At 41.9% G+C, this 12,285-nt stretch overlaps 1 long non-coding RNA gene across 3 annotated transcripts in view; it reads left to right on the plus strand.

Moving 5' to 3' along the window:
- The first annotated feature begins 436 nt into the window (after positions 1-436).
- The window catches only part of LOC129530123 (uncharacterized), a 114,063-nt gene continuing 102,214 nt past the window's right edge, over positions 437-12,285 (plus strand). For all 3 annotated transcript variants that reach the window (XR_010132505.1, XR_010132504.1, XR_008675669.2), the window contains exons 1-2: positions 437-753; positions 3,809-3,949. This is a non-coding gene — a long non-coding RNA (uncharacterized lncRNA). The remainder of the gene's footprint in view (positions 754-3,808; positions 3,950-12,285) is intronic.

A 12,285-nucleotide genomic window follows, 5' to 3' on the forward strand; every position in this document is an offset into this window, starting at 1 on the left:
AAATAACTCTGAGATATCTTAAATGACTTATTTTGTTGTTCCTAGATCTTTTAGTCACATGATTATAGACAGTCTTAGTTTTCTGCCACAGATGGATAACTGATTATTATGGTGTGTGAACTGTACATGCTCCTCCTCAGTGAGCTAGCTTATCTCCAAGAGCTCCAGGTCTCTGTGCACTGGTGATATTCCTCTACTGTCACTTTTAAACAAAACTACTGACAACCGGGACATTGTTCCATCAAACCTGGCAGAATTCTATCAGTTGGTTCCGTCCCAGCCTAGTTCCTCTAATTATTATAGCTACCCAGGAAGCCGCCTGAAGAGTGAAGGCATTTTCTCTTTGTGAAAGCCAAGGAGTCAAAAGGCCACTCTATGGCATTTCCGGTGTGCTGGACCAGCCTGCGTATCACGGTTGCCATAGAAACCTGACGTCATAACGGCGACCGTGAAGACTTTTAAAATAGAGACCAACGTGGCCGGGCAGGAAGAGCAGGGTTCCGCCTTCAGGTGTTTGGGACTCAGCTGAGGGTGTGGGTGCCCCGCGGTGGGGGCTGAACCTTCCTGGGGTGTGGAGAGACGAAAGGAGCCCAGATCCAAGTTCCCTCGTTCCCGCTTTGGCATAAGTTGCCCTGGCGGTCTCATGAGAGAGAGAAAGAGCTGGGACCCTCCTCGCCCCAGTGAGTGTGATGTCTTGCTCCGGGTGTCCTGGGGCAACTTTCTATAAAGGCGGGACGTGGGAGGATCAGACAGGTAAGGACTCTCTGAGCCCAGCGTCTCCTTCTGTAAAATGAGGATAAGAATGCACACCCACAGGATTGCTGCAACCTGCAGTGATAACACAGGTGCAAGATGATAGATAGCCCTGTGGTTGTTACGGGACGATGGGTGCTTTAGGGATTCAGGCTATTTCTTTTCTTTTATTTTTTGAAAACAACAGAAATTTATTATTTTACAGTTTTGGAGTTCAAAAGTCCAAAGTAGGTCTCACTGGGCTAAAATCAAGGTGTCAGCAGGGCTGTGTTCCTTCTGGAAGTTCTGGTGTAGAATGAATTTTCGTTTTTTTCCAGCTTCTAGAAGCTGCTGGCATTCCTTGGCTCATGTCCTCACATTACTCTAACCTCCATATTGTGGTCACATCTACTTCTCCAATTTTATTGCCTCCCTATTTCCCTCATAAAGACCCTTGTAATTATATCAGGCCCACCCATATGATCCAGAATAACCTCACCATTTTAAGATCATTAACTTAATCACATCTGTAAAGTCCATTTTACCATGTAATGTAACATATTCACTTGTTCCAGAGATTAGGACATGGATTTCTTTGGGGCAGAGGAGTGTTATTCAGCCTACAGCACAGTTGTATATTAGATACTGTGCTGGATAGCCTCAATTTGTCTCTTCAAAGCTTCCACCCCTCACCACCCTACTCTGGGCTTCACAGGTCTGATCCTTATAGATTACATCAACTCAGATCCCTTCTCCTTAGGCTTCCAGTTGGGTTTGGCCAATGGGAGATACTAGCAAGTGAGTGAGGGAAAGATGGGGTATGTGTCCCCAGTGCCAGATTCCTTGGTGTTGGGCTACAGGTTGGTAGTAGTTGTGTTCCTCTACCAAGGGCTCAGGCAGTTTCCTCATTCTTTTTTAAAGTTGTTATTAGGTGATAGATGGAAAGGAAAAGAAAAGGCCCTGGTGAGAAACTCATTGTTCCTTCTGTTGTTATGATCACTACCTGATTGTGTCAGTGTCATTGGTCACTAATTCAGTGCCCAGCATGGTTGCAGGCACAGTCACTTCAATAAGGCATAGTGATTGCTGGAGTCTGTCTCTCCCCAGGAAGCACTTCACGGGGGCAACTAAACTTATATCAGGTGTCTGAAGGAGGTGGGTTCTGATGATCTAGGTCATGATGACTGCTGAAGCTTCTACTTCAGATTTGAAGGACAGCAGTCCTCAGGAGATCTCTAGCACTTCCATCCTTGGTGGGATATGATGCCTGGCTCAAGTGAGTTCATAGATCTGAACAGAAGTATGTTGCAGAATAGTAGCTGTGTAGTTCACAAAGTAGTCTAAAAGTAGAGCAGCCACTTTGATCTTATCACTGGAAAAGAGGCTCAACAGGTGGACTTCATTGCATGCATCAGCAGCTACATGCTTTGTAGTATCCCTTGAGGCCCATTTGGAGCTACCTTTCTTAAAGCAATGAATTGTTCAGTTGGGGAAGAAACTTGATATTTAACATGCATTTGTAATAAATTTACACATAGTTTTCTGACTGTATAAATAATAATTCATTATTCCCGTGTATCTCGGATGGAAGTTGAAATATGCAGGTGGTTAGAAGGTCTTCATAGCAATTTGAGATTGTAATATGCATGCTTTCATGGTTAGCGTGTTTTCATCCATTCTGCAATGTAATTTTTTAAGAGGCCAGGAATTTATTAAGTGTTAGTTAAATGTCAGGTACAAGAATTTAGTATTTTTGAAAATAACAATTACTTGATGGTTTGCCCAATTATAATGATACCTAGTCACATCTCCTAAAATAACCAGATAAGCCTAAGTATTATTATTATTATTTCGTAGGAAATAACATTTTCAGTTCTATAGTACCTGGGCTCCCTACCCCTCCTACCTCCCTGTCTCCAGGCAAACACATTTCTGTCACTATAGATTTGGTTTTATGTCCTAGAAATGTATTTAAGTGGAATCATAGAGAGGTTTTTTTAAGAGGAATCTGGCTTTTTTCGTTCACCCTATTTAATTTTAGATTTATCCATTTCGTTGCATATATCAATAGTTTATTCTTTGTTATTTCTTAATAGCATTCCAGTATATGGCTATACCACTATTTGCTTTATCCATTCACCTGTTGATGGATATTTGGGTTGTTTCTAATTTGGGACACTTATAAATAAAGCTGATATGAACATATGTGAATAAGTCTTTTCATAGACATACGCGTTCTTTCTTTGGGGTAAATAGGAGTGCAATTGCTGGATATATGGTAGATATAATATTAACATTGTAAGAAACTGCTAAGCTGTTTCCAAAGTGGTTGTACCACTGCTGTCACCAGCAGTGTATGAGAGTTTTATCCTCCCCAACCTTGCCAGTGCTTGATATGGTCAGTCTCTTTAATTTTGGCCATTCTTACAAGAATATAGTAGTATCTCATTGCGGTTTTCATTTACATTTCCCTAACGATTAATGTTGTTGAGTATCTTTTCATGTGTTTACTTGACATTTGTATATATATATCTTCTTTAGTGGAATGTCTATTCAGATATTTTGCCCATTTATTTACTTAAGTGTCTGTTTTCCTCTGACTTTTGTGATATTTTCTATATTCTGGATACAAGTCCTTCATCAGATATATGATTTTAAACACTTTCTCCTAGTCAGGGACTTGTATTTTCATTTTCTTATCCATATATTTGGAAAAGCAAAAGTTTTTGACTTTGAGGAAGTCCAATTTATTGATTTGTTCACTTACGGATTGTGGTTTTCATGTCATATATTAATGTAATAGCATGACTACAGAGAAAATACTTGCAATTGTAATAGCAAGCAGGGATAAGCCCACATTTCCACTAGGTGACAACTTCACTGTCATTCTGTGTGGGGGAGAGGGTTGTGGGATGGAGCTGAGGAAGATGAAAAGCATCATTGCACAGCTTCCAAGTAACTGAATGGGGACAGGACAGGCATCATCACCCCATCCCCTGTTTTTCATGTGCTTTTTCATCCTCTTACCTTCCTACTCATTCCTTGTGCTTTCTTGTCCTCTTACTCTCCCATCTAGTGTAACATCAGACAAGGGTGTTGACTCTGCAGCACAGAACCAGTAGTTTGTGGAGAAGAATGAGGTGTGGTGTTGAATCTGCTAGACAGGCTACTGAAGCAAAAGTCAAGAGATCCAGATTCCATCATGGGGACACTTTAGGTAAGTCACTACCCTTCCTTTAGATTAGTCTATACAACAGGATAAAAATACCCAATACTCCTGACCACCAGGAATACTCTGGAGTTTAAGCATGATCTCATGTGGGAAAGCAATCTTCTCCCCTCCTTAGAAAAGTAGTGTACATTTGAGTAATTACATTAATAGGGATATTCCAGATGTCCCAGAATCTGCATGGTAGGCATTAAATTAATGGTGCTCAAGTGTGAACTATTTATTTATTTTTTTTTGAGATGGAGTCTCGCTCTGTCACCCAGGCTGGAGTGCAGAGGCGTGATCTTGGCTCACTGCAACCTCTGCCTCCTGGTTCAAGCGATTCTCCTGCCTTAGTATCCTGAGTAGCTGGGCTTACAGGTGCCTACCACCACACCCAGCTAATTTTTGAATTTTTGGTAGAGACAGGGTTTCACCATGTTGGCCAGGCTGGTCTTGAACTCCTGACCTCAAGTGATCTGCCCACCTTGGCCTCCCAAAGTGCTGGGATTACAGACGTGAGCCACTGCGCCTGGCCAAATGTGAAATGTTGAGGTCAGAATTTTTCCAAGTGTGGTCTATGGATCACTTCATCAAATTCATCAGGAGGTGCTCGTTAAAATAGCAGATACTTGGACCTACCCTAGATCTGCTGAATCAAAACCAGGGAGGTGGGATGGGAGGTGTCTCCATTTAAAGTAATATCTTCAGTTGGTCTGGTACTCATCTTAGTGCATTCTGAGCTACTATAACAAAATATCATAACTCGGTAGCTGATAAACAACAGAAATTTATTTCTCACAGTTCTGGAGGCTGAGAAATCCAAAATTAAGGCATTGACAGCTTCAGTGTTTTGCTGAGGGCCCACTTCCTTCATAGATGGATGACTTCTCACTATAACCTCCCCTGGTGGAAGGGGCTAGCTAGCTCTCTGGAGTCTCTTTAATAACAGCCTTAATCTCAGTTATGAGGATAGAGCCCTAATGACCTAAAAACCTCTCATAGCCTCACCTTCTAATACCATCACCTTGGTATTAGGTTTTAATATGAATTTGAGGCGGGTGGGGGGGGGGGGGTCACAGATATTCAGACTATAACATCATCCATGTTTGAAAAGCGCTGCTATGGATGTACAAGATCTTCTTACAGTTTTAAATCATTTAATATCTAATTTCATTGATAGTTGCTCCTGCTACTCAGCTTAAATATCTGTCTTCTTTGGTCTGTTAAATAGGCAGCAATTCCTTCAATTAAGTAATATTATTTCAGTGATTATATGTGAAGTACTAAAGTAGGCACTGAGGAAACAGCACAGAGAATAAGATAGGCAGGGTCCCTGGAGCTATCATTCTAGTTTGGGGAAAGTGGCAGTAAGCAGGTAAACAAGTCAATAAGCCATGTGATTTCATACGAGGATATGTGTTTTGAAGAAAATAAACGGGTGGAGTAGAAAATGACTGAGACAGGGATTATTATAGATGGGGTTGTCAGTGAGGCTCCTTCTCAGGAAGTGACGCTTGAGCTGAGTCCTGAACGATAAGAAGAAGCCAGGCATGGAGAGGCCATTTTGTTAGTGTCCCTGTGCCGTGTGTGGGCACCATTGATCCAGGAGCAGAGGACAAGCTGGAGTGGCTGGAGCCTGGCACATAAGTGCAGACAGGTGGGAGATGAGATCGAAAGGGTAGACAAGAGCCACATGGTTTCAGTCCTGTAAGGGGTTTGAGGTTTTTGTTTGTTTGTTTTGAGACGGAGTCTTGCTCTGTCACCCAGGCTAGATAGAGTGCAGTGGCGCAATCTCGGCTCACTGCAAGCTCCGCCTCCCGGATTCACGCCATTCTCCTGCCTCAGCCTCCCGCCACCAAGCCCAGCTAATTTTTTGTATTTTTAGTAGAGATGGGGTTTCGCCATGTTAGCCAGGATGGTCTCGATCTCCTGACCTCATGATCTGCCCTCCTTGGCCTCCCAAAGTGCTGGGACTACAGGCGTGAGCCACCGCGCCTGACAGGAGTTTGAGTTTTATTCTCAGTGTGGAGGGTTAGAGTGTGGGAGTGATGTGATCTGATTCTTGATGTGGAAGCTGACTCTGGCTGCTGTGTGGAGAATGGGCTGGAGAGGGACAAGATAGGGAGTGGGGATAACCATTAGGAAAATATTGCAGAAGTCCAGGAGAGGGATGTGTGTGGATGAGGCCAGGGCTGCAGCTATGTACAAAGGGAGGGATGGACCTGGACAGGGCGTGTTTGCACGTCGGGCAGGTAGGACCTGCAGTGACTGTGTGCCTGGGGTGTGTGAAGATAAGGGAGAGTTAAGGAGAACCCCTGGGCTTTTTGTTTGGCCATGCAGAGAAATGGTGGTGCTGTTTTCTGAGATCAGACCTTCCAAGTGCTTTGAGATGTTCTCAAGTTATTTAGTTTTACTATAACTAATATTAGTTATAATAACAATAAGTGATTTAAAAAATATGTTGGTTGATGAAGATGATTCAGCTGTAAGACTATTAAGCTTTTTTTCCCCAGCATCTCTGTAGGAGAATTTTTTAAATTATGTGATTACTCACCATTTATCTTTTTAAAAACTCAAAACACAAGTTAATAAATATATTTTTAATGTTTTGTCTTCTACATTATGTACTGTGTAATGCCAGTTTTATGGATGTAACAAATGAGTGACTATAAGGTGAAGTAAAAGTATTTAAAGTCACTCAGTCTTTACATGGCAGAACTAGGGCTTGTCTCTATTCTGTCTCCAGAGCTCACACTCCTGACCAATACACCTAGGAAGAAGAAAAAGCATTTGTGAGGTATGGTGATTACCCAAGGTCACCATCTAGAGTTAATGGTTTAGATCTGTCACTGTGCCCCAAGTATGTGTCCTGTCTTGCTCCCAGCTCGCTGTTCATTAGACTTGGCATTAGCCTTGTTACTATGTATAGTGAATCACTTTTCAAGGGCTTAGGATGGATGTTTTCCTGAGGTTAACCTGCAGGTAACATAAGAGTACACTAAGTACCTTCAAATGAAAAGAAATGACATGTTGATTTTCTTATCCAGCCTCAAACTATACTGAAAGAATAGAGGAAAATTTCCTAAATCATACAAAATGTGCTTTTTTTCTGTCTGGCTCCTTCAGCATCTTACCATGAATTTTACATTTATTGTTGTCTATAGTTGTAGATCATTCATTCTCATTAATGTGTAGTATTATGTTGTGTGGATATTTTGCAATTAAATGTATCTATTATGGGGATATGGCTATTTTTCAGTGTTTGACTTATTATGAATGATAGTGCTATGAATGTCTTCTACATATCTTTTTTTAACTGTTATTTTAGGTTCAGGGGCACATGTGCAGGTTTGTTATATAAGTAAACTCGTGTCACAGGGGATTGTTGTACAGATTATTTTGTGACCCACGTAATAAGCCTAGTACCCATTAGTTATTTTTTCTGATCATCTCCCTTCTCCCACCCTCCACCCTCAGGTAGGCCTCAATGTCTGTTGTACCCCTCTTTGTGCCCATGTGTTCTCACCATTTAGCTCCTACATATAAGTGAGAATATGTGGTATTTGGTTTTCTGTTCCTGCGTAGTTTGCTAAGGATAATGGCCTCCAGCTCCATCCATGTTGCTTCAAAGGACATTATTTCGTTCTTTTTTCTGGCTGCATAGTATTCTATGGTGTATATGTACCACATTCTCCTTATCCAGTCTACCATTGATGGGCATTTCTGTTGATTCCATGTCTTGGCTATTGTGAATACTGCTGCAAGTAGCATGTGTCTTTATGACAGAATAATTTATATTCCTTTGGGCGTATACCCAGTAATGGAATTGCTGGGTTGAATGGTAGTTCTGTTTTCTGCTCTTTGAGGAATCATCACACTGCTTTCCACAATGGTTGAACGAATTTACCCTCCCGCCAACAGTGTATAAGCATTCTCGTTTCTCTGCAACCTTGTCAGCATCTGTTATTTTGTGATTTTTAATAATAGCCATCTGACTGTTGGAGATGGTATCTCATTGTGGTTTTGATTTGCATTTCTCTAATGATCAGTAATATTGAGCTTTTATTCATATGCTTGTTGGCCACATGTATGTCTTCTTTTGAAAACTGTTCATGTCCTTTGCCCACTTTTTAATGGAGTTGTTTTTTTCTTGTAAATTTGTTTAAGTTCTTTATAGATGCTGGATATTAGACTTATGTCAGATGCATAGTTGACAGATATTTTCTCCCATTCTGTAGGTTGTCTGTTTACTCTGTTGATAGTCTCTTTTGCTGTGCAGAAGCTCTTTAGTTTAATTAGATTCCATCTGTCAACTTTTGCTTTTATTGCAGTTGTTTTGATGTCTTCGTCATGAAATGTTTGCCCATTCCTATGTCCAGAATGGTATTGCCTAGGTTGTCTTCTAGGATTTCTATAGTGTTGGGTTTTACATTTAAGTCTTTAATCCATCTTGAGTTGATTTTTGTATATAGTGTAAGGAAGGAATCCAGTTTCAATCTTCTGCATAAGGGTATCCCAGCACCACTTATTGCATAGGGAGTCCCTTGGCTTGTTTTTGTCAACTTTCTCAAAAGATCATATGGTTGTAGGTGTGCAACCTTATTTCTGAGCTCTCTATTCTGTTCCATTAGTCTATATGTCTGTTTTTGTACCACTAATATGCTGTTTGGGTTGCTGTAGCCCTGTAGTATAGTTTGAAGTTGGGGAGTGTGATGCCTCCTGCTTTATTCTTTTTGCTTAGGATTTCCTTGGCTATTTGGGCTCTTTGGGGTTCCATATGGATTTTAAAGTAGTTTTTTCTAGTTCTGTGAAGAATGTCATTGGTAGTTTGATAGGAATAGCATTGAACTTGTCAATTGCTTTGGGCAGTGTGACCATTTTCATGATATTAATTTTTCCTGTCCATGAGCATGGAATGTTTTTCCATTTGTTTGTCATCTTTGGTTTCTTTGAGCAATGTTTCGTAATTCCCACTGTAGAGATTTTTTTTTTTAACCTCCCTGGTTAGCCATATTCCTAGGTATTTTATTCTTTTTGTGGCCATTGTGAATGGGATTGTGTCCTCATTTGGCTCTAGGCTTGGTTGTTGTTGGTGTATAGGAATGCTAGCGATTTTTTTTTTTTTTTGAGACAGAGTCTCGCTCTGTCACCCAGCCTGGAGTGCAGTGGCATGATCTCGGCTCACTGCAACCTCCACCTCCCGGGTTCAAGTGATTCTTCTTCCTCAGCCTCCTGAGTAGCTGGGTTCACAGGCACACGCCACCATGCCTGGCTAATTTTTGTATTTTTAGTAGAGACGGGGTTTTACCATGTTGGCTAGGCTGGTCTTGAACTCCTGACCTCAAGTCATCTGCCTGCCTCTGCCTCCCAAAGTACTGGGATTACAGGCATGAGCCACTGCACCCAGCCTTCAATTTTTATATGTTGATTTTGGATATTGAGACTTTGCCGACATTGTTTATCAGCTTAAGGAGCTTTTGGGCCAAGACTATGGGGTTTTCTAGATATAGGATCATGTCATCTGCAAACACTTTGTAGCATGGTGGCAGTGGAATCCGTCCTTGTTCACACATGCCAGTAGCAGCTGCAGCTGCACTGTGGTAGGATGCACACTGCTTGGCTGCAACAGGGTGCTAATGGATGCCAGGGTGTCAGCCTTCATGCATGCATTTGCAGCAGCAGCTGGCATTGACAGCATGGCTCAGGGGGATGGGGCCCCAGCCAGTGACTGTGCACACCTTCATGCTGGTGGTGGTGTTTGCACTCTCTGTACAAGTTCCCGTGGGTGGCAGTGGCCACTCAGGGCAGGTGTGGGTCTGCTTTTCTCCATGCCTAGTTTTATGCTAACAGCAATTTTGGTGCTGGCAGGGAGGAGGCTGGCGGGCTCCGTGCCTGCCAATGCTCCGACAACAATGGCGATGTGGCAGGAGGAGGGAGGCAGGGGGAGGGGTAGGGTGTACTCAGTCAGCAGCAGTTGCATTGCAGACTGCACATGCACACATGTGCTGGTGAGGGAGGGAAGGCTGCGTCTGCTGATGCACACACACAACAGCAAAGCAATGTAGAGGGTGGCCATGGGCGAGTGTGCAGGCAAAGCTGCATTGGGGAGGCTGCAGTCGGGGGAGGATGCAGGTGGGCTGGAGCGAGTCCACTGGGGCTGCTTTTCTCTGCTGGAGCACTCTGCCAGTCAGGAGCAGTCTGCTAGCGCAGGGGCTATGACATGGGCCCACAGGAGATACCTGGGGGCTGCACTGCAAGCAGGCATGACCAGGCTGGGGCCCCAGGAGAGGCCAACAGACTGAGGGGTGTTCAGGTCAGACCAGCCGTGTCTTATGGGCATGATTGCCCTGCAGCGTTCAGGTCCGACAGTTCCCCTAAGGCTAAAGTCTTCTATAGGAGTGAGTCAAGCCTAGGGAGATGGGCAACCATGGCCATGCTCCACTACAGATGCTCCTGTACCAAACTCTCTGGGCTCCACTCCAGCTGGAGTTCTGCCCCTGCCAGTTCTCTGAGTAGCTCTCACTGCCAATTCAAGTGTCCATGGTGGTCAAGGGGTCTTCTGCAGGGATTCCAGAGGCCCGTGGCAAGAGTGGATTGCTCCTTGCCTGTTCAACCCCTTCCCCAGGAGTCACTGGGGACCAGGAATGACCTGGTGTATGGTAGCCCTGAGCAGCGTTCCCAGCTTCCTCCTGCTTCCACCCAGTATCTGTATCTCCCTTCTGTCTGCTCTCAATGCCTTCCCTCAAGATCTGCTAGGAGTGTGCTAGTCTTCCTGATGCCCTGTCCCTTTGTGGGAGACATTCCCCCTGGCTGTATCTAGTTGGCCATCTTGCGCCCTTTTTTATTTCTCTACGTATCTTTGATTGGACATTTATTTTCATTTTTCATGTGCATGTACCGGTCCTCGACCTAAGAATAGAATTTCTGAGTCATAGGGTATGTGTATGTTCAGCTCAGCATATACAGCTAAGCAGTTTTCAAAGTGGTTATTCTAATTTATATTTGTATCAGCAGTGTCATAGTTTCACTGCTCTACATCCTCGCTGACACTTGGTATACCTTGGTAGCTTTTGTTGTTCTGATGGATGTGTGATAGTATATAGTATCTCATTTTTCTGTTTTAATTTCTGTTTGATTTAATTTTCTCTCAAGTTTTAAGTTTCTTTTAATATAGACAAGATCCTTTCTCTCTCTTTTTAACTTTCCAATTTATTTGCTTAAGGTGCTGGAGTTTACATTCTCAGTTTTGCTGATTGTATCCCTATTGAGTTGTTCATGTTACTCGGTTTCCTTTAGATTGGTAATTAGAGTTAAAGTAAAAGGTAATTAGAGTTAAAAACTTAATCCTATTCAAATTTTTTTGACAAGGGTGTCTTAGATGTGGCATTATGTACAGTCATGTGTCACTTAACCACAGAGATACATTCTGAGAAATGCATCATTAGGAGATTTTGTCATTGTGTGAACATCATAGAGTGCACTTACACAAACCTAGATGGTGTAACCTACTACCTACTTAGGCTATACAGCCTATTGCTCATAGGCTAAAAATTCATACAGCATGTTACTGTATTGAATAATCTAGGGAACTGTAGCACAAAGGTCAGTATTTATGTATCTAAGCATATCTAAACATAGAAAAAGTACAGTAAAAATATGATATAAAAGATTAAAAATGTATATATCTATACATGTGTATTGGTCACTTGCAGGACTTGAAGGTGCTCTAGGTGAGTCTGTGAGTGAGTGGTGAGTGAATATGAAGGCTTAGGACATTACTGTGCACTACTGTAGATTTTACAAACACTGTACAATTAGGCTACATTACATTTATAAAATAGTATTTTTTTCTTCAATAATAAATTAACCTCAGCTTACCGTAACTTTTTAACTTTATAAACTTTTAACGTTTTTAAACTTTTTTATTTTGTAATAACACTTAACTAAAAACATACATTGTACAGATATGCAAAAATATTTTCTTTCTTTACATCCTTATTCTGTTACCTTTCTTTTACTTATTTATTTATATTTATATTTATTTATTTATTTATATTCACTTTTTAAACTTTTGTGTTAAAAACTAAGACACAAACACACACATTAGTCTAGGCCTATACAGGGTCAGGATCATCACTATCACTGTCTTCCACCACCAGTCTTGTCCCACTGGGAGGTCTTAAGGGACAATAGCACACATAAAGCTGTCATCTCCTAAGATAACAATACCTTCTTCTGGAATACCTTTTGAAGGACCTGCATGAGGCTGTTTTATAGTTAACTTTTTTTAATAGGTAGAAGGAATACATTCTAAAATAACAATAAAAAGTGTAGTAAATACA

The sequence above is a fragment of the Gorilla gorilla genome, chromosome X (genome assembly GCF_029281585.2).
Source record: "Gorilla gorilla gorilla isolate KB3781 chromosome X, NHGRI_mGorGor1-v2.1_pri, whole genome shotgun sequence".
Classification (NCBI taxonomy): domain Eukaryota; kingdom Metazoa; phylum Chordata; class Mammalia; order Primates; family Hominidae; genus Gorilla; species Gorilla gorilla.